The sequence below is a fragment of the Gymnoscopelus braueri genome (assembly GCF_963280865.1).
Source record: "Gymnoscopelus braueri genome assembly, chromosome: 11".
Taxonomy (NCBI): domain Eukaryota; kingdom Metazoa; phylum Chordata; class Actinopteri; order Myctophiformes; family Myctophidae; genus Gymnoscopelus; species Gymnoscopelus braueri.
Window position 1 is genome coordinate 51,315,149 of NC_137613.1, and position 24,077 is coordinate 51,339,225.

The following is a 24,077-nucleotide window of genomic DNA, read 5'->3' on the forward strand; positions in this document are numbered from 1 at the left end:
CTCAAACATTTCAATTTCAAGGACCCCCAAGTCTAATTTTTAGTCTACACTGTGAAATCGTCAGTGTTCATTTAACTCTGAGCAGCCAGGCTCAACTACTCTCGCATTTACAGACCTTTAACTCCTCAAGGACCCCTGGGGGTCCCCGGACCCCACTTTGAGAACCAAGCAAGATCAGATTATTCATTTCGTCTCGCCTGTCTCAGTGGTTAACTACTCTTTTTTACTTTTAATGTCAGCAAAATAATCCCGACATTTTTAGCCAATATTTTATAATAATATTATCCATGAATGTGAAGCTGGAAATGCCTCGTGTGATCATAAAGGCTGCAAGATTTTTGTGGGGAAGATTTCAAAAGGGTCTACCTGTAGAGCAAATAAAAGCAAACAAGTTGGGGAAAATACAAAAAAAATCATGTTAAATCTTGATTAAATTGTCTTTTTTTTTACCCAGGGTAGTAGCTGAGAACAAGTGCTCATTTTCAGCAAGTGCACATAGACACACACACACACACATTATCACTTTGTGATACACTGCGATATTTTCTATTGTTGTTCATGTATATTAATATCTTGAACCCCAGAGGAACACTAGCTGTTAAGGCATCAGCTAATGGGGATCCGTATAAATAAACAAATACAAATTTAAACCTGGGAGGCGACCAGTACAACCACAGTATTATACTGTCGGCCAGTTGCCCACTGAGTAGCTCCACTGGAGCAGTTCAATGCCTTGCTCAAGAACACTTCAGCTGTGTTGGGGAGGGGTAAGTGTGGTGGCCATTCACTTCCCCAACCAGATCTTTCCCTGCCAGTCCGGGGAATCGAACCGACAACCTTCCGGCAACAAGTGCGTTTCCCTAACCTTTTGGCCACCGCCGGCCCAAAGTGAAGTTGTTTGAACTAAGAAGTGCATCAGTACGGCTAATAAATCAGGTTATAAGAATGCTGTTTTTGTAGGAGTCTGCATCTGCACCCAGAATCACAGTTACCGTATAACAGGTGCAACGTTAACCCTACTGGAGACTTTGCAATATCTATATCGATTTGACCAAGCAATTAACACATTGGGTGCCAGCATTTTATAATAACAGATTACGTTCGTACATTCCATGTGAAAAAAAGCATGCCTCCATTTTGCCCCATGGTGCTGGCTAACGCCTGGAACACTAACATCTCTCACGCGAGTAACAATGGCGGAGCGATCGTGCATACAAAATGAGTCGTTTTCCCCAGCGTAAAAAGTTTCGGCGTTATAGGGGTTTTAGAGAAGGAACTAGAACGGAAGCGGATGGGAGCCATGTTTTTTGACACGGTGATGCATCTGGCCTATCCTTCTCAGAATCACCACGGGTGATCCCAGAGCTGCTCCAGCCCCTCCCGTGTGGAAAAAAACGAAAAGACACCAAATACGGTTCAGACCGTGTTCGGCACCAATGCGCTACTCTGTGAAAACACGGTTCAGACCGTGTTCGGCACCCGATGTGTTATTAGGGCTGGTAAATGTATCAAGTTATAAAAACGAACACAATATATGTTTTATTGGATCCGAGCACTTGATACATTTTGTATTATTCCTGTCAAGTAAACATAATAAATAAATAAAAAAATAAAAAAAAAAAAAAAAAAATATATATATATATATATATATAATTTTTAAGACCAATATTCGAATATCATTTCTGAGGAATGTCACCATCCCTACAGGTTATCAGGTAAAATTTCATTATCACGCATCCCTAAAGAAAAAGCCACCTTGTTCTCATCCAATTCCTTCATACTTCAACAGTCTCAGTTCCCACTTCTTTCAAAACGTCGAATCACAACACGTTTCCTCTGAGCGGTAAAACTGTCAAACAGCTGGGGGTTGTCGCTGCCAAAAACAAGGCAGCGGCACTTCAGAGAGGAAAAGGTTTGTTCACATCTGCTGCCCGGCCTGCCGTGGCTGTTGAGGTGCGCTGGATGGAAGAAAAAGCGCCATAGCTCTTCTGCTAAATGGGCTGGTTAAGAAATTAAACTCTTAAGACAACTGGACTTTGAGTTACAACTGCACTTTGATCACCTTTTCTGTCTACACCAGGGGTCTTCAACAGGGGGTCCGGGACCCCTAGCGGGTCCTCAGAGTTACCACAAATCTTTGTGGGATATGATTTTTGTTTTTATATTAACCACTTTAACCCTAGCATCCCTATTCTGGAGGAAAACTTTAGCCAAAAATCGCAGCGCGAGGCGTTGTGAGCTTGTAGATCTGCTATTTTTGGAGGTATAGGTGTAGAGGGAAAAAAAGAGTAGACCATGTAAAAAAAAATAATAATATCTGAAACACAATTTTTATACAATGTAGTGGGGGGTCCCTGCTTCATCTCTCTCTCAGCTACGGGGTCCTTGGCCTGAAAAACATTGAAGACCCCTGGTCTACACCAAATCTCTTCGCCAAAAATAGACGATCTACAATGCTTCGCAACGCGAACAAAAATTCCCCCCCCCCCATCCCTCTCCACATGAAAAATGACTCTTAAAAAAACAAGCCACACAAGAACGCAAAAGCTTGGACCTCAGCCATTTCTCATTACGGGGCAAAATTCGTCCAAGTGGTGTGTAGCCAAAAAAAATAAGAAAGAAAAACGGTTCATCTTTCACCAAATTTCAGAACATATGCCACCGGCGTTCAAACACCCCACTGGCATCATTCTAAAAACAGGGTTTTGTTAGTGTACACCTGAGACCTGTGCGCCCCGTCTAGGGGGCAGAGAGGACGGGGCAAGAGAGCGCACATGAGAGGACCCAAACATTAGCAGCGCGCCACGTGGACCGCTGTGTTGTTTGACATCGTCGCTATGACAACCACACCTCGTCTCCGAGCTCAGCCATTCTCACACAGAGAGAGAGAGAGAGAGAGAGAGAGAGAGAGAGAGGCCCCCCCAGGCCAAAGCAATCAACCTTGGAGAGTCATATTGTTAAAGCTACACACGTGATTAGATAAAACTGAAATGTGTGACCGGCCTCGCTGGGGTCACCGACAACGCTGACACAATTATGATATAATAGTCTGAGCGTGATTATTTGAGATAGTCACAATTATTTTTGCATAATCGTCATGATTGTTTCCATGTTGAAAATGTTTCATAAATCTTCCAAAAATAGCGGAAATGGCTGATCTACAAGTGTTGTAGAGCTGTAGATCTACTATTTCTGATATTTTAAGTATAAAAGTATTAAATAGGTCATTAATTTCATTGTATATTTAAGTTATTTGTCATATCTGCCCTGTGACATTTTTGTTTACGAAGCCTAAAAAGGCAAACAGAAATAACATTTATATTCATATGTTCCACTGTTCAATGCCAAAAACACAATAAAAATCGTTAAATCGCAATTATGCAATGGTCAACTTAAATGTTGTTATCGTGACAGCCCTAGATATATCATAATAATGACACTCGGGCTGTACATTATGGGTGCGTTCGGAAATTGCGCACCGGAGCACACTCGCCTATTAGTTTGTATTGGCCAGTGCGCTCAGTGCTGTATTTACGAACGCATCCTATGACCAAGGCGGAATGTCAAGACTAGCCCCCCCCCCCCCCCCCCCCACAGATCATCACATTAACATTTCTCTGGGCTAAAAAGCAGGAAGCTAAGCTACCTGTGGTCAGTGGACATGCTGCTCTCTCATTGATCTGTTTACTATGTTTTCCACAGATTTGCTTGAGTTGTTCAACTCGGACACGCGGTGAACGCTACACACACACCATCATCCCAGAGGGGAAACTCTGTGACGAGGTGTATGTATGTATGTATGTATGTATGTATGTATGTATGTATGTATGTATGTGTGTATGTGTGTGTGTGTGTGTGTGTGTGTGTGTGTGTGTGTGTGTGTGTTTGCATTACTATGCTTGTGAGGGCCGATTTGTAGCTACAGTATAGTAGGATTTGAGAAATAGTTATTGTGAGGACAAAGTTTCTCTATCATGTGTGGTGTTTTTATCTGCTTTTAAGCGAGTGAGGCATTTAGAGGTTAGGTTTAGAGGAGCTATGGTTGGACTGTGTGTGTGTGTGTGTGTGTGTGTGTGTGTGTGTGTGTGTGTGTGTGTGTGTGTGTGCATGCTTTTGTGGGCATGTAGGCTTTTTCTGTGACCCCCAGAGCACTGCTGGAAAGTGGATCTTCTGGGGGCCACTGCCGAGGCCCTGCATCATGACCTCCATTTAATATCACCATCATCTTTCTTGGAAAGAAACATCCTCTGGAGGTGTGAGAGCAGCTGCTGAGCAGAACAAGTACCATCAAGGGTCGCTGCAGAGATGGTCCCTTGACCCACTTTCATTCTAACAAGGCCACAAATATTAGCATCACAACTTGAGCTGCTGTGCAATCAATCAACATATCGTTGCTGTCGGGTGGATACATCTTGTGCCCAAAACAGTTCATTTAGAATGATTAAACAGTGAGAATAGCCGATCTACAAGCACACATCGTGAGGCGTTGTGTGATTGTAGATCATCACTGCGTGTTTGACACTCTTGTTAAGTAGGGCTTTGATTTACGAAGAAGAAAAAAAGAAACTTGGAGATCCGAGGTTTCTGCCTGACAACAGCGTTATGAAACTACAAAATGATGGTAAATGTTCATCACAAGTTGTGAACGCAAACAGCCATATGTTCACCCAGGAGTCAAAAACATAACTTTTCCAATTTATGATTTAGTGAAGTTGTAAAAGAGCAAATATAATGGTTTACATCATACACCACTAAACTTATTTAATCACAAAATACATATCTTAACTCACATTACACGTAGCGTCCCTATTTTGGGGAGAACACTGGGCAAACATATCTGATCTACAAGCTCACGAGTGTTTTCAATGCGATGTGGGGAACAAGGAGGGGACAAAGCATATACTGATAAAGCGTTGTCTTTCAATCGATTGATGGTTCAATTAATCGTTTCACCCATGATCCAATCTATGAATGACTTGACCGTCCACTTAAAATGGCCAACAGAGAATACGAATTTTGTCTAAAGGTGACCACAATATATGGGCTTATATCTTAGTGGCGTGCCAGACGAAATGTCCACAATGTGGCACAGAGTCAGACATACATCATCATGAGCCTCTTCTTGGGTCATTCAGTGCTACAATCAACTCCAGATCCTTACATAATGGCTACATACATGCTAAGAAATAAAGGGAAGGTCATCGTGTGTGTTAACAGAAACCTATCTGCTGGGCTACTGGGGGCAGACAGTTCCATGAAAAATGGCTACTGGAGCGGAGATATTACCAGCTCTCCCTTTGGAGAATTGCCAACCTGTGTTGTCCCTTCTCTTCTGCTGAGTCAAGACCCGGCTGTGTTTTGTGGAGGCGAATGGTTGCTCTGGCGTACTGACGTCAGCTCACACACTCACACAAACACAGAATGGTTGCTCTGGCTTACTGACGTCAGCTCACACACTCACACACACACACACAAACACAGAATGGTTGCTCTGGCGTACTGACGTCAGCTCACACACTCACACACACACACACACACACACAAACACAGAATGGTTGCTCTGGCATACTGACGTCAGCTCACTGCCTCCTCACCAGTGGTGGAAAAAGTAATCACATTTACTGAAGTAAAAGTAACAATACTGCCGGAGTTCTACATTTACTTGAGTAAAAATACAAAAGTATTGGTATCAAAATGTACTTAAAAGTACCGAAAGTAGAAAGTACTCATTATGCAGAATGTCCCATTTCACAAGTTTTCAAATGTATGAAAATCTTTTGAAAATAGCAGATCTACAAGCAAACAATGCGTCTCATTGTGAGCTTGCAGATCGGCTATTTTCAAATGGCCAAAATGTATATAGGGCTGAGGTGGTTAATGTATGTTTTGTAATTAATAATCAAAATCTACAAAGTAACTAAAGTTTTTAAATAATTGTAGTGGAGTAAAAGTACAATATTTGCCGGAAGTACAGTACTTGTACTTAGTTACTTTACACCACTGCTCCTCACACACACACACACACACACACACACACACACACACACACACACACACACACACACACACACACAGACGGGAACACAGACGAGTTGGACTCGCACAGCCTGATGAGGTGGATCATCAACATGTACCTTTTCCCCACATGGCATCATGTGCTGACATGTAACGACCATGTACGGGTATGTTCACACCACGTCTTACTTAAACCACTAGGACTTAAACTGTAACCTGAACCTGGGTTGGCTCTGTACTTGAACAGTTTTTTCCCACTGACACCAAAGATTGAGCTTGTAGATCTGCTATTGTTGGCTAATGTTCCTTCCATGAATGTGCATGAGGTTTTTTTTTTTTTAAAGAAAAAAAACCCTGCTGCCTTTCTACATTAACCCATTCAATCCGGGAACGCATCGGTGTCATTTTAGATGACAATGACACAAATGTCTTCTAGATCCTAAGTATGTTTCTATATATCTGTGGTTCTCAAACTTTATTTGGCCGCGGACTCCCCCATCTCAAAATATTTTGTTCCAGGGACCCTCCATGAAGCAAAGATTTGAGTCACAAATGTTTGCTTTAAAAAATGTATACATTCAAAGATTTTCAAGATTTTTCAAAAATAGCAGATCTACAAGCTCATAGCGTGGCACCCACACTATGAGCTTATACTATCTGCTATTTCTGTATAGCTAAAGTATAAAATGACACAAATGCGTTCCTGGTCATAATGGATTAAACCCTATGAGATATGACCTAAAGGCAACCGACCGCATAGCGTTCTCAAGTCAATCGTTTCGGATTTGACTTTAGATTGTTCAGGACTAGAACAGTGCACTCGTTAGAACTAGGGCTGCAACTATTAATCGGTTATTTTCTTACGCGTCACGTTCAGAATCATTTCGCCTATAATGTCATTGCTGAAAACAGGGATCGATTGTTAATCGATTATTTTATTAAATTATCAACAACAACAAAGGTTGTATAAACGTTTGAATTGATTTGTTCGATTTTAACTGTCCCTAATTAGAATAGTCATACATCCATGGAACAGACAGAATGTTAAACACTATACATGTCATCCAACATCTGTCACAGCTTGTTCAGCCTATATTGTTGAAAATCAAACAATGAACGAAGGCAAACATGAACGGTGGAATTGCAGCACGTGACATCATTACAAAATGTAAAATGTATAGGACTGAAACCTCATGTCTCCATATTTCAACTTTTTGCATTTCTTTCACAAATTAATGCCCTGCTTCATCATACAAGAGTGTCACACAAAAGCAGTGAAAATAGCAGATCTACAAGCTCACAACGCGTCGCATTGTGAGCTTGTAGATCGGCTATTTTCACTACTTTAAAAATGCTTTTAAACTAATAAAAAAAAAGGAACGGTTTTGGACATACAAGGTTTCCATCCGAACAGAGGCAATACGGGTTGTTTATCAGCTCTGCCACCATATGACATGCAGGAAGGGTTCTCGTAAAGCTGGTTCCATAAACGTTATCTTCCATATGCTTCACTGTTCATATAGATTGTTAAGTGTCACATAACCAAACCATCAGAGATCTTACATGTCATGGTATGGGGGGGGAATCTATGTTCAATGCTGGGGGGCTTGCCTTGAATCGCAGAGGATTTTGGTGTCACGTGAGAAAAGGAGCCCACGCTTTCGACTGAAATCGTCAGATTATCATAACTAGGCCTGTTACGGTTATTAAATAACAATTATTTGAGATAATCGCAAATAATATTGCTTAATCATAATTATTTCCAAAATATTCATACATTTAAAAAAAATGTTTAAAAAAAGCTGAAAGTACAGATCTAAAAGCTTGTAGATCAGCCATTTCCGCTATTTTTACATTCTTTCTAAGAATAAAATGATTTATTATGTCAGTAATTTCTTTGTCAACTTTGCAGCCATATTGGAAAGAAATTGGGCCTCTTCCTTACTTCCTTCACAGGTGTTACCAATGACACTAATTAAGGCTCTGTTCCATTTTACACACCCGTAAGGGGCCATTTGGAACCCCCTCAAGGAAGCATGAGGGTCTCTGGACCACACTTTGAGACCCACTGGTGTAGCAGAGTGTTTCTAGTGAGCCAACATGCACAATAATCAGCACCCTGACTCTGTTTGACCAGAATGGATGACAGAGCCTTCATTAGTATCATTGGTAACACCTGTGAAGGAATATGGAATATGGTTGCTGTGCATAGAGCCCATTGGCCCGTGTTCAGGGGAGGGTGATGTTTGTCATATACACGTACTCCTACGGGCTGGGTGGGGGACGGCACCTGGTCAGCGTGGAGTGTTGGGCAGGAGGAGTATGTTCCTCCCGGTGGGGGCTCCTCACAGGCAGGTGAGTCAGTAGGGTCCAACTGCAGTGGACAAAACCACAAATGTGTGTGGGGAGGAATTAATTGGCATAATAGAAAAAGTCGGTTGTTGGTTAAAAAAAACACGTTTTCGATATATTTCCGGTTTACACACAAGCACATCGACAGCAGTGCAACGTGTGGTTTTCACACTTTCAGAAACAGAAACGACTACCAAATACCACTGGATTCTTATCTGTGTAACATTGGGCATCGGTTCTCAAAGTGGGGTCACTTCGTGCCGCGCTGCGAGCTTGTAGATCTGCTATTTTTGAACATTTTTGAAAAATCTTCAAAGTGTTGTGGATAATCTCTTCTGAGGGTTCCTGGCACAAAACATTTTCAGATGGGGGTCCACGGCCAAATATTTATCACTTTGGGGGTCCTTGGAACGGAAAGGTTTGAGAACTACTGACATAGGGGTCTTCAACAAGAGGTCCTCAGAGTTACTTTTACCGTGATAAGAACGTTTGATAGGAACGTTTTGTTGTCTTTTCACATTAAGCATGAACCTTGAACCGTAGCAACCCTATTCTAGGGGGAACGGAACGTAAAAAAAACGCCGAAAATAGCAGATCTACAAGCTCACAACACGTCGGCTATTTCAGCAAAGACATTTGGTGTAGAGCGGGGGAAAAAGCAGACATAGTACAGAGCCAAAGGTCAAGTTTACTATGTATTGAGGGTTTAAAACGTTTAAATGTCTAAAAACACACATCAACGTGAGTCCAACATAGAAAAGATCAAGTGTAAACAAACATTAATTTACACTGATGATAGTGCTGTCAAACAAGTCTATGAAGCCATCTATGAAATCTATGAAAAGGTTCAATCTGCAACGCAATTTTATACAATATGTGGGGTATACAAGCTCATAGCGCACACTATGAGCTTGTAGATCTGCTATTTTTGAATAGCAGATCCCCCACGGGACCCCCACACATTTTCAAGGATATCTTGAAAATGTAAAGATTTGCAAAAAAAAAACATGATTTGTTTTTAAATTGCAGATCTACAAGCTCATCTTCTATTTTTGAATAGCCAAAGAAATCTTAAAATGACACAGATGCGTTCCCGGTCTTAATGGGTTAAACCGAAGAAGAACAACGTCACACTGTACGAGATCACAACATATTAAAAAAAACCTATCTAAGTCTCGCTAGACGAGATTGAAATCTCGAGATTTCAATCTCGTCTAGCAAGACTTCTGTTTTTTTTTGGACAGTGTTCTGTCACTATGAACATCAGATCTAAAAAAAAAAAAAAAAAAGCTATTAAAATATGTGATCTAACGCAAGGCTTATCCGCGCACGTTTTAAGCTGTGGCGGACCCAGGATGGAGTTATGAAAATGTTCTACTGTACCATTCATCCTAAGATATATCATAGAAAAGGTAAGAAAAACTTAGTCCAAAATTCTCCTTTAACTCGTTCTCAGGCGCCTGCGCTCTGTCTCTGCGAAGGCGCCGTTTCATTTCTGTACATTAGAGGCGGATGATGAGAAAGATTAAGACACAAGTGTAGCGGAGAGTCAAAATCTGTCTCGCCATCAGGTGTGAAGATGAAGTTGTGTTTGTGTTTCAGGTTAACGAGGCTCAAAGGTTTACGAGTTGAACAGCGGCACCGTGTCACAGACACCACAACCTGCATGCTGATTGCTCACACCACATATCATTGCTGTCGGGGGGAAACTTTGTCATGTCCAAAACCGTTGCTTTTTTTATTCTTTTAAAAACTGTTTAAAAATAGTGAAAATAGCTGATCTACAAGCTCACAACGCGTCGCGATGCAACGCGTTGTGAGCTTGTAGATCGGCTGTTCTAACTACTTCTGTGCAACTCTCTTGAATGATGAAGTAGGCGTTAATTTACGGAAAAAAACATAAACAAAGTTGAAATATGGAGATACAAGCTTTCTGCCCGACAGCATAGATACGTACGTACCATGTCTGTCTCTCTCTCTCTCTCCTTCTCCCTTTCCCATACCCTCTGTCTGTCTCTCCCCCATCCCTCTCTCTCTGCCCAGTCATTTAATCGATTGCCGGAGGAGACTCCTCCCCCGGCTCTCCCCCCTCCCCCTCAAACACCAAATAATAAATAAATAAGTGCAATTAAGCACATGGCTAATCTGCATAAAGGAAAAGCCAGCTCACTGTTTGGCACCAGAGGTTGCTCTGGGTATATTGTCGCATGACTGGGCTGTCTGTTGGAAAGGGAAGAAGTGGGGGGAGTGTATATATGCAGGTGTGTGTGTGTGTGTGTGTGTGTGTGTGTGTGTGTGTGTGTGTGTGTGTGTGTGTCGAGTCCAGCAGATGGACTGGGTACAAACCATAAACAAGTGGTGCTAATTTAATCCACCACATGGCCGGGGCTCTGCGCACACGCACCATTGTTCTGCACTAAAGCCCTCCACACACACCATCAGTTCTCTCACACACACGACCAGCTTTCTCTCTCACACACACATGCACAACCAACTTTCTCTCACCACACACACACACACACACACACACGTACGACTATAATTGTGAGAACATCATTTTAGGACGTCAATTTCTTTTCTATTATTACCATTTCTTGTCATTTTCAACTCTAAAGCCCCTTACACACCGGGGACGAATTTTTCATGCGAATAATACGTTTTTTTTTTAAACCTTATAAAGTCAATGCAAGCTTACATGGAGCAAAAAAGCAAAAAAGCGTCTTTTAATTATTCGGAACGAGTCCGAATTTTGCGTATATTCGCCGGTGTGTAATGACCTTGACTCTAAAGACGAAAATGGCAATCTACAAGCTTTGGCTTTTTCCGATGCGCAACACCAGTACGCAAAGTACCGTAAGTATACTGTAAATTAGTCCTAACTCCAGACCTAACCCCTTAACCTAACCTCTAAATGTCTACTCCTAACCCCAACCGAAATCTGTTCCTCATTGTAACGTAACCCTAAAAAAATATTTTAACCATAAAAACGTCAATTTCATTGACAATGTCTATTTCTCAAATTCTACTATACTTGTAGACACACACACTCAGTATACAAGTATGGCTACACACACACACACGTGAGGCCGCCACCCTGGTGTGTTGCACACATCACATGTTCATGGGCCTCCATTGGGCTTGGTTTTTAAGCACACCTGTCCGTAACCGACTACAACACCACCAGGGTTGTGAACAGGAAAGCAGAATGAAAGGGGGCCACGCGTCCAACAAAGACCGTGATAAAAGGAAAGGGATCAACCACCATATCGACATTAAATCATCACAAAAAAGCTTTTCCACCTTCACAAAATCAAACGCATATATTCTAAAACTAAATATCGGCTACAAAATATCAGCCTTATTTTTGCACATTACAGATTTTACCGATACAGCATTTTCTTTAGGTAAATATTGTGCATCCTTATATGAACATATCACATGGCAGAATATAACCTCAGCATCAATCAGCATTGTAAACCATTTCTCCTTGTTGGGTCATATTATTGTTGTTGTCGGGCAGAAAACCTTCATCTCCATATTTCAACTTTTTATATATTTTCGTAAAATTTATTCTCTACTTCATCATACAAGTGTTGCACAAAAGCAGTGAAAATAGCCGAACATTTTTGGAATATTAATCCATTTAGACCCGAGGCCGATTCCACAAATGTCTTCTAAATCCTAACAGGTTTCTGAAAAAAACGTATGTTGCTATGTCAGTGGTTCTCAAACCGTTCCATGTCAAGGACCCCCAAAATGATATGTATTTGGCCGCTGACCCCCATATCAAACTATTTAGTTCCAGGGACCACCAGAAGTAAATATTTGAGTTACGAATGTTCGCTTTAAAAATACATATATATTCAAAGATTTGCACAAATTGTCACGATTTTTAAAAGCACTCTGTGCCGCGCTATGAGCTTGTATATCTGCTATTTTTGAAAAGCCCAAACAAATCTAAAATTACAGATGCTTTCCTGGTCTTAATGGGTTAATGAACATTTTTAAACTGATGAATCAATACAGAAGATGAATGGGAAAACGATTCCAAACGATTATGCAAATAACTGTGACAGGCCCCCCCATCGGCAACGACTATAAACCATTTCTCCTTGTTGGGTCATAAAAAGCGGCCGCACCAAAACACACACAGGAACCGATCCTTGGACCGCTCAACAGCTGGCCAAAGTGGGGCGAGGTCGGTGCAGTATACTGTCAACATTACAGCCAACGGAACTCAGAACTGCTGCGATGTAGCTGAAACTCTGTTTCCTAATGGCCCCCTTTTAGGTAAATATTACAAAGTGCGCCCGCCGTTTAGCTAAACACTTAAAACACTCTAGACTTACTAGAACCAAACCCAATGTGTAATGACCTAGAAAAAAAAAGACATAAAAAGGTTATACCCTACCCAAACTCAAAAACGGATCTAAAAAAAAAGTCCTGTCTTTAACGCATTAAGACAGGGAAATTATCTGTGTCATTAAAAATAGCAGATCTACAAGCTCACAGCGCGGCACTCGTGAGGATTTGTGCAAATCTTTTAATACATATATTTTTTAAAGCTTTGCTTCTGGGGGGGGGGGCTAGGACAACATAGTTTGAGATGGGGGGGTCCGCATCTGCATCGCAAGGTCCCCCAAATGTATTATTGTATTATAGTCATTATTATTATATGTTTTTGGCTGCCGACCTCCATCGAAATATTTTGTTCCAGGGACAACCCAAAAGCAAAGACTTGAGTTTCAAAAAAGATATGTATTCAAAGATTCTATACATCTGCTATTCTTGAACATTTTAGAAAGATCTTGAAAGTGTTTGAGTGTTTACACAAATCTTCTCTTCTGGGTGGGTCCCTAGCACAAAACAATCTCAGATGGGGGTCCGCGTGGCCAAATACATATCAATTTTGGGGGTCCTTGGCACAAAAAAAAACGGAGAACTACTGGGGCTAGACTGGCAGCTAATTTGATCTGAGATGGTTTGCAGGAAGAGAGTTCCCTCCGTTACCACGTTTATAAAAGAAAGTGTTAACATCGACAAGAAGCCGCAAAGACTAAACAAAATTTTTTTTACAGAAAACCGCCGGCTTGTTCTCAATTAAGGCAATTGGGTCTCTCTGCTCTTGCCTGTCTGTCCGACAAATCAGCCTTAGTGGTTCCAGCCCGCCTTTAGAGAGCTGACCGCCGCATGACTCTGGAAAATAAGAGGGGGGGGGGGGTCTATCCATCCACTAGACTAGAGCAGAAGCAGCATATTACTCACCCAGATGTTCAGCCAGCTGTTCTCAAGAATGCTAAAGATTTACAGGGAAGAGGGGACTGACTGAGCAGCCAACCAACCCCCCCCACACACACACACACACACACACACACACACACACGATGATGAGAAACTATTACTTTTCCTTTACTGTGTCTTGTATCCGTGGATGTGAAGGGGGGGGATGCAACAGGTTTACGTGAGGTTATGAGAGGTTAATACGAGCAACAAAAAAAGGAAAAGAAAAAAAGAAAGGTTATCGTTAAAAGAAAAGTCTGTGTACGATAAGGCCGGTGCCACATGCCAAGCACAGAGTAGTCTAACCTCAGTGGTTCCCAAACCGGGGGTCGGGACCCCCAGGGGGGTCCCCAAATTATTATGGGGGGGGGGGTCCCCAGATGATTAGCTTAATGTGCAACATTGTTTTCTCACTCAACAGTAAACAAACCAACATACAGTTTAAGTGTATACAGGGTATCTGCACATTTCTAAAGTGACAATTGAATGACTTTTAAGACCTTTTTAATACCAAATAGGCCAAATTGTCAAATATTACATAAGAAAGAGGCAAACATTGTGAAAATAGCCGATCTGCAAGCTTGTGGTTTGGCTATTTTCACAAATATTTATCTGTGGAAGCGAGTCAAACTAAATGTAACGCCTACAATTCCAAGTGCTTGTCAGTGCCCAGTTCAAATATGATTATTTTTGGGTCACGGCACTGAAAAGTTTGGGAATCCTTGGTACCAGTGGTGGACAAAGTCCTGAACCCCAGTAATTGAGTCAAAATATAGATACTCCTGGTCAAATATTACGCAACTGCAAGTGAAGGTCAAATTATTGGCTTAGGAATGCGACAAAAACAAATCCATGAATTCAAGGCTACATGGGGTGTGTAATTGATAGAAAATAAGTACTTTTTTTGGGTGAACTACTCCTTTAAAGTAAAATATCTGAGTACTTCTTCCGCCACTGTTGATTACCAACAAGCTCCCGGGAACGTGCAAACCGGCCCGGGCCGGGCGGCAAGGGGTGACAAAAATCTACCGATACGGCGAATCAGAGAGAGAGAGGCAGCCGAAGCATTTCCAAACCCCGCCTGTCAAGAGAGAGATGTCAGGTCAGAAATAGAGAGAGAGAGAGAAGAGAGACACTGGAGGTTCCCGCTGACTGCTGTGTGTCAACCTGCTGTCACCCCAGACACTGTTCCAGGTGACTGCTGTGGGGGATTCCCCCCGACTGTGGGGGGGGGGAACAACAGGGCATCATGCCTCAGACGGGAGAGGCCACAAGCCCACACGGTTCTTCTTGGGAGTCGGAGCACGCGTATGTCGTTGCTGTCGAGCAGAAACCTTTTATCTCTATATTTTAACTTTTTGTGTTTTGCACATACATTTAAAAAGGTAGGGTAAGTGATATTTTTTGGTTAAAACTAAAAGTTTTTTGTTAAAAGGTTAAAGCACTATATTCTATTCTAGTAAGCATTGCTATAGAGTGTTTGTTCAGTAACAGGGGTCCCCATGTCTCTCCAGCTCTTTAATAAACAGAAAATAAATGTTCAAGTAGGTGACATATTTTCAGCCAATCAGAAGAGAGTACCTATTTATCAGCTTATTTTTTTTATAGTGTTCCAGTTTCAATTTGGTCTGCTCATTTCTTTGTTTCATCACTTCCAATTTCACTTGTTTAATCTGTATCCTGACTGAGTTCTCTATCCTGATTGGATAAAATTGGTATCCTGACCTGGAAACTAATTTTCTGTTTAATAAAGAGCTGGAGAGACATGGAGACTCCTGTTACTGAACAAACACTCTCTATAGCAATGACTACTATCACACTATAGAGCTATTTAACACTTATTTTAACCAAAGAAAATCACTTACCCTACCTTTAACGCCCTTGCTTGATCATACTACAGCGTCTCACACGAAAGCATCAAAAGTAGCAGATCTACAAGCTCGAAACGCGGCGCGAAGCGTCGCATTTCGAGCTTGCAGATCTACTACTTTTCATGCTTTTGAATTTGAACCCTGAAAAGTAACAATTTTTGGGACATATGAGGTTTCCACCCGACACAAACGTATTACGAAACACCAATCCCAACGGGGTCACGTGACCGATTTTTAGTATGATAACTTAGAGGGGGCTTTCACGGTCGTGAAATTTGAAGAGGCACAGGACACGACGACACGTCACGTTCCACTGATCTCGGCTTGCACTCCTCAACCGTGGTGTGAGCGATACTTTCATTCAGTCTGACCGACTTGTGTGGGCACCCTGGGCTGGCCGTCACCCATTACGATAAGTGTGTCACTCACTACCGACGCCAGAAATAACCCTTGGCTACGGAACGGGGGGAGAGAAGCCACTTAAAGGTCGCCTGGGCTGGGTCACTGCCCGTCTCGTGGTCAAACCACAAACACACACACCTCCTGCGCCACATGGCCGGGACAATCGTCATAAAATGAACACACACACACACACACACACACACACAATGATTTAAGGATGTTTCATCTATGTGGAACACAGAGTTATTTTTTTCCCCAGCGGCGATGTCAACACTGTAGTGCCACCGTCAGCGACCGCTTTGAAGTCAAATTATTTTTCATACTAAGTAGTCTGCACTCTGCAGAGGAATCGGCCCTTGCAGCAAGTAAATACTACAGTATTCAAAAAAGAAAAAAAGAAAAAAAGAAAAAAACATTCAGAATATATTTTTGCAAGTTTGGGTCACAAGAAATGTCCTAGAAATGTTGAGTCGGCGCAGTTGGTAAAGTGCCTGCCCGCTACTGCGGCGGTTGTGGGTTCAAATCCACCGTGGTGCATCCGGCTTTGTCGGGCGTCTATATACGAACACAACCGATAATAATAATAATAAACTTTATTTATATAGCACCTTTCATGACATAAATGCAGCTCAGTGCTTTACAGAGCAAGAAAAACAAAAAACAAAACACAGAGTATTCCTACGGGCTGGGGGCGGCACCTGTCAGCAGGGAGTGTTGGGGGGAGTGTTGGGGGCGAAAGGAGTTGGACGAACGTTCAACGTCCTCTCGGTGGGGGCTCCTTACTGGCAGGTGAGTCAGTCAGATAAAACAGCAGCCAGTGACAACAAACCAATATGTGTGGGGCGGAATTAATTGGCATAACGAGTACATTGAGGAGAAAAAGGGGTGAAAAACATATAAAAGAAGAAGTCAAAAGTGCAATATTTCTATTTGAAACGTAGCAGACTGAAAGTCACGAGCTTGGGGGAAATAAAAAAATAAAAAATACACCTAAAAAGTACAACACTAACACTAAATGTACTTAGAGAACACCAAAGGTTTCTAGCTAACCTGTGTGAGAACACACTGTGAGAGCAGCAGAGCCGGTGGAAACAGTTCATTTGCAAACATAACAGCTATATTATGCCATTATGCAAATTCTCTTCTGGTTCAAAGAGACACCAAGCAGGAGCATGCATTTCTGCTTCCCCGTCATGCCAGTCTCGCCAAGCCTTAGTTGTCGGGCAGAAACCTCGCATCTCCACATTTCAACTTTGTTTTTATTTAATTCATTTAGACCGGGAACGCAGCTGTATGTCATTTTAAGGTTTCCTTTTTATATTTCATATTTTAATTTTTTATAAATGTTTATATGTGTTATGTTTTTAAAAAAAGTATTTTGAAAAATCTTTTAGGATCTTCTTCAGGTCTTAATGGGTTAAACTAATGCCCTACTTCAACACACAAAAGTAGTGCAAATAGCCGATCTACAAGCTCACAACGTGTCGGCTATTTTCACAATTTTTGGTTAAAAAAAAAAGTGACACAATCAGAGTGCAGACTACATAATAAAACATGGTCGACTTCAAAGCAGTCGTTCTGAAAGTGGGCTCCGGGGGGTCCCCAGCTAAATGATAGGTAACTCCTGTGTACAAATGGAACCAAATGGACCCGTACACTCTAAAGGGTTATGGGGGTCCGTGGTCTAATGCATAGTAAACCGGGGGTCCTTGAAATGAAAAGAAGTTTGAGAATTACTGAAGTGCTCACCGTTTTCTATTTCAACATAGATAACATGATAAAAAAACATCTATGGGCGCAACAGTTAATTGAACTAATCAATGTAATCGATTATCATTCCGTCTTTTGTGAAAGTCATTATAGGTGAAAAGTCTTTTTTTTATGTAATTATGTAATTATGTAATTTTTTTTTGAAAATAGCAGATCTACAAACTCAAATTTCACAATATTTGCATGGCACCATTGTGCGACTTAGTAGGAAATAAATCTCAAGTGGATAATCAATTCCTTTGATATATGAAACTCTATGAAACTCAATTACTTGATTAATCAAAAGGTAATCAAGAAAAATAATCGATAGTTGCAAACCTAAAAAAATAAGAATCTATAATTAAAAAACGGAGGTTACTAGCATTGGGATTGGAATCAAGACGTTGGGTATTGCGATAGATCTCAGAGATAATATTTTGCCTAGAATCTCTGTGCAACCCTTTGGTCTTTTCCAATCCACTCCTCAGCTGTGGATAGATTGCCCTTAGCCAGGCTGGAACCACGCCAGCCAAATGTTGGACAAAAACACAAAGCAATGATTTCTCACTGGAGGGCAAATTCACAACACCATATGTCATAATTGAGTTGCACGCGCACACACAGTTTTGTATTACGTCGTGTGAGGACAATAAAATATTAGAAAATAGCCTAATAATAGCACATCGACAAGCTCACAAAGCACCACGCATTGCAAGCTTGTAGACTTGTTATATTTCGGTACGGAACAAAATCACTGGCCGTGAACTACATATAACTCAGGTATAATTCCAACCCCTAAATCAGTGGTTTTCAAACTTTTTCATGTCAAGGACCCTCAAAATGATTAATGTATTTGTGAATGTATTTGGCCGCAGACCAAATATATTATATTTTGTTCCAGGGACCCCCAGAAGCAAAGATTTGAGTTACAAATGTTCGGTTTATAAATATATATATATTCAAAGATTTGCACAAATGTTCACAATTTTTCAAAAATGGCAGATCTACAAGCTCACAATGCGTCGTGAGCTTGTAGATCTGCTATTTTCAAAAGATTTTTATACATTGTATACATTTGAAAACTTGGGAAATTCTGCATAATGAGTACTTTTACTCAAGTAAATTTTGAATTCCAGACATTTACCTGTAACAGAGTATTTCTACATTGCAGCATTGATACTTTTACTTAACACATTGATTGCCAAGATTATTTTTTTTTTTTTTGACCCAAAGACCAAGGAGATATGATTTTTCGAAGATCTAGACTCCTATCCACTTCCTTGTTAACTTACAAATTCTGTATCTCGGCTCCTGAGTACTTTTTTTTTCTCAATGAAAAATCTCTGGCATAAAACTGCAAAAAATCTGAAATAATTCTGGCAGGCAATGTGTTAAGTAAAAAAACGTGAGTACTTTTTCCACCACTGACACAAACGCACACACACACACACACAAACAAGTCAAAATCCTCCTTGCACGCTTACATGGTTCTCCATGCCTCATATAGGAGCCATTGGCAATTTTTGAGGAGAGCAAAGGTGAGCGCTGCGTGTAAAGAGAAGCCTAGGGGTGGCGTCAGTCTCAGCATCCACCGGATCAGCAGCAACTGCATACATTTAAAGGTTAACTGCTTTTTAAAACACACACACACACACACACACACACACACACACATACATACACACAGACACACACACACACACACACACACCCTACAAGTCATGTAAATGAAGTCTGTAGTGTGACACAGACGCAGAGAAAGATATTACTATGCTAATCTTGAGCATTTTACAAAAAAAAAAGACAAAAAATGAAAGAAGCAAAATGTCAAAAGAAATGATTTAGCGTCGCGTTTCCGTCTCTCGAACGACCACAACAGCACAAGTTTGACATTTTGTCCGTGGGGACATTGGTGGAGGGTCTTTTTTTTTCAATGCATTTCCAATGTGCAAAAAAATTGCTACTTAGTTTTTTTTCTCCATTAATGCAAGATAAGTCTTAACTCTCAACTCTGTTCACTGGCATGAAAGGAAAATAGCTTTTTTCGGCCAACAGTGACTGCTGCTTCATCGCTGAATTCTGACATCTTTCACAAATTTCCCCGTCAGCAAAGATTTCTAAATAGATGTGGTTAGCTTGTGGTTGCCTGAGGAAAGTCATGTGTGACCAAAGCGTTGCTTAATAAATCCTTCATGTGCCGTGCAAGTGGCAGCGTGCGGGTAAACTTTTATTGTTGATGTTCACTGTTTCACCTTACGCGCCTGCTTTTACCCATTAAGACCAGGAACGCAACTGTGGCTTTTTTTTTTTTTAGGTAAAAAAGCATTATTTTACACTTTGGCTATTCAAAAATAGCAGATCTACAAGCTTGTAGCGCTACGTGCTGATTTTGAATTTGATTATTCAAAATCTCACATGCTGATTCATGCAATGAATTGCCTTATTAAAACATTCCAAAAGAATTCACAGATCTTCCAGAAATCTTCGAAAAATCGTCACAAAGCGACGTTGTGAGCTTGCAGATCTACTATTTTCACTACATTTGAAATAGGGCTTAAAGCGGCACCATGTAACTTGTTTTTAATGAATAAAATGTAATTTTGTCCAATCTGTATGGTAGAGTATGTTAATACAATATAACTTATACCATTGGGGTGGTTGTATTGTGTCTCCCTGCTCTTCCAAAGAGACATTTAGATCGTGTCAAAGGTCATGTCTCACCTACTAGACACAGGATCTGACACGAGTTCAAATCCGGGGTAAGAAGAGGACAGTTACAGTGGAAGTGGTCGTACCGTTTTCCCCTTCCTAGAAACGCATCAGTCAAAAGTACAATATTTGTCTTTGAAATGTAGCGGAGTGAAAGTATCAACAAAAAGAAAATACAAATATTCAAGTAAAGTACAGATACTCAAAAAAACGGTAACTCAAGTAAATGTACTTTGTCACGATACCGTCCACCGCTGCTAAAGAGAGACGGGATGGTCGGTGGCACATGGACCGCGAGGCAGGTCAGAGCTGCTCCCGAAGGCAGCCGGCCCCCCATTCCCCCCCCATCCCCCCCTTCAAGGAAGAGAGAGCACACGCGCGCACGTTACACACACACTTTTAATACACAAATACACACAGCTGTCAGAGACAGACCCAGTCAGATCATTCACAAAACCCTCCTTCCCTCCTCCTCCTCACTCACTCCCCCGGGTATCACTGACACCATTTCTCCCTCGTGCACGCAAATCATCCAGTCAAGAGGGCACGTGCGCATGTCCGTGTTTGCCTTTCATACACACACACAGACACACGTGCATGTGGTCACACACACACACACAGAGCCGGGAGGCAGTATACTGTCCATGTGGCTGTGAGTAGAATCATTACTCAGCAAAGCGCACACTGAGGGGAGAAAGAAAATACAGAAAAAGAGAAGTCTTCTTTTGAACTCCCCGGCAACACAACTCCTGCACCATCGCGATAAAACCAACCAGGGGTTTTAACCCATTCAATCCGGGAACGCATACTATGTCATTTTAGATGTTTTTTTTTTAGCCATAACCATTATTTTATACTTTGGGCTATTCAGAAATAGCAGATCTACAAGCTCATAGCTTGTAGATCTGCTAATTCTTTTTCATTAAATCGTGAAAATGTTTTCAAATCAATATATATGTTTTTCATGGCGAACAAAATCTTTGCTTCTGGAGATTCTACAAATGTAGAAAGAAAACTTATGTTGCTATATCATCAGTGGTTCTCAAATGTTTTTCATGTCACCAGACAAAATTATGTATATTTAGTCATATATAATATTTTGTTCCAGGGACCCACAGAAGCAAAGATTTTAGTTAGAAATATGTGTGTGTGTGTGTGTGTGTGTGTGTGTGTGTGTGTGTGTGTGTGTGTGTGTGTGTGTGTGTGTGTGTGTGTGTGTGTGTGTGTGTATATACACACACACACACACAAAGACTTGCACACATTCACTTTTCTTCTTTTTTTTCAAAAATAACAGATCTACAAGCTCATAGCGCGGTGAGCTTGTATATCTGCTACTTTTGAATAGCCAAAGAATCTTAAAATGACACAGATGCGTTCCCCGATTGAATGGGTTTAAAGGAGCCATTTGTAAATATATTACATATTTCTTTTGTGATCTGATGGGAAGAAATCAGGTGGATGATGTTGGTTTTACTGCGCGAGGACGTTTGTGTTGGTAAGAAGAGAGAAAAGTAGGGCTGTCACGGTCATGAGATTGTATTTTTAATTACGATTAATTGTCATACAAATGATTGCGATGGAGCATTTTTGGCAGTGAACGTCGGAACATATGGATACAAATTACATGTCTGTTTGCCTTCGAGGCTTTGTAAACAAACATTGCACAGGGGAGATATGAAAAATAACTTAAAGGGATAGTTCTTGTAGATCTGCTATTTTTAACAATATGAAAAAGTTTGTTTTAATAATAAAAAAAAGGGAACGGTTTTGGACATACAAGGTTTAGAGCCACCCCAGAAACCAGTACTTGGTCACAGACAGTTCACTTCTATAGCAGAGAGAAAAACTAGGCCAAACGCACGGCTGTGAAAAAGTGAGGATGTGTGGCAGCCGGGCTGGACTTTGGTCCGCTGGCTGCCACATCAGTCACACATGTGTCTGGGTATCACTGTGGTGGTGGTGGCCTCATCTGACATCTGTCACACTTACCCCCAAAATGGTATGGAGGCCTAAAGTTTTTTGAAAAAGGTTTAGATTTTAGGCTTTAGATGTGATCATGACTTGGATTTTTTTTGGCTTGGAAACAAGAACGTCTATGGAATACTTATTTTTAAAGTGTATTTTTTTGGGGTACTGGCTGGGTTGGGGGGGGGGGGGGGGGGTGTACCTTTTCACTGAATGTGACAGCTTGTCCGTCTGCATGTACCATGCATATTACTTATTGTTGTGGGCTGTTAGGTAGGGCAAGTGATATTTTTTTGTTAAAACAAAAAGGTTTTCGTTAAAAGGTTAAAGCTCTATATTGTGATAGTAATCATCGCTATAGAGTGTTTGTTCAGTAACAGGGGGGAGACCCCTTCTCTCCAGTTCTTTAACAAGAAAAATACATTTTCAGGTGGGTGGCAAAATGTCAGCCGATCAGGACAGAGTAGTAACCATTTATCAGCTTCAATTTTATAGTGTTCCAGTTCCAATTTGGTCTGCTCATTTCTTTGTGTCATCACTTCCAATTTCACTATTACTGAACAAACACTCTATAACAATGGTTACTATCAGAATATAGAGCTATTTAACACTTATTTTAACAAACAAATTCCACTTACGCCACTTTTAACTTAAGCCCTATATGCTTTGTCATACGATCAATAGCGAGAATAGCTGATCTACAATCAAGATCTGCCATTTAAAGTTAGGGTAAGTGATATTGTTTTGTTAAACAGCTTTATATTGTGATAGTAATCATTGCTATAGAGTGTTTGTTCAGTAACAGGGGTCTCCCTGTCTCTCCAGCTCTTTAGTAAACAGAAGGAACCATGTTCATGTCGGGATGTTACTTTTTATCCAATCAATAGAGAAAACTCATACAGGATGCAGGATAAACACGTGACATTGGAAGTGTAGACGCAAAGAAATGAACAGACCAAATTGGAACACTATCAAATTGAAGCTGATGAATGGGTACTCTCTGCCGATTGGATGAAATTGGCAACCCACCTGAAAATGTATTATTTTCTGTTTATTTAAGAGCTGGAGAGACGGAGAGACCCCTGTTACTGAACATACACTCTATAGCAATGATTATTATCACAATATAGTTATGGTTTTAACAAACAAAAAACATAGCGTCATAGCGTATCTATTCTTTGGTGAATTCTGTCGAAAACAGCATATAGATCTGCAATTTTCGGCAAAGGGAAAAGGAATACAGACCCCTGGGGTCAACTACCTAAGTAAAAGGTTTGAAGTGGTTAAAAACAAAAGACAACATGTGACAACTGTCACCTATAATGACATGACCCAAACATGGACACCATGGTTGAAAGTGTCAAATCGATGTACCCCTGCAACAATCTTAACCAAGTCATGTTTCTCTCTACGTCAGTGATTCTCAAACTTTTTCCATGTCAAGGACCCCCAAATTATCCAAATTTTTTTTCAAATATTTCCAAAAATAGCAGTGACGCGCTGCAAGCTTGTAGATCTGCTATTTTTGAAGAGCCAACATACAAATGGATGAAGTGAGAACCCACGCTTTAAATTCCTTCTACTTTTCCAATGCAGTTGATTCTGGCTCTTCTCATTCGGTGTCACTAATGAGATTTCGGAAATTAGCCTCTTTTCCGTTCTCAGAAAATACAGTTGCTGCCAAAACAACAGATCCGCCGTGAACCAACCGGGGGCTGAGGCACCCGCCGC

At 41.0% G+C, this 24,077-nt stretch overlaps 1 protein-coding gene across 4 annotated transcripts in view; it reads right to left on the reverse strand.

Moving 5' to 3' along the window:
* Positions 1 to 24,077, reverse strand: part of arid1ab (AT-rich interactive domain 1Ab) — a 113,219-nt gene that overhangs the window by 80,439 nt on the left and 8,703 nt on the right. The window contains exon 1 of one of the 4 annotated variants that reach the window (XM_080442824.1): positions 8,279 to 8,386. The exons of the other annotated variants lie outside the window; for them this stretch is intronic. The gene's annotated coding sequence lies outside the window, so the exon portion shown is untranslated. Of the gene's footprint in view, positions 1 to 8,278; positions 8,387 to 24,077 lie in introns of those variants that run through there. 4 annotated transcript variants of the gene reach the window in all.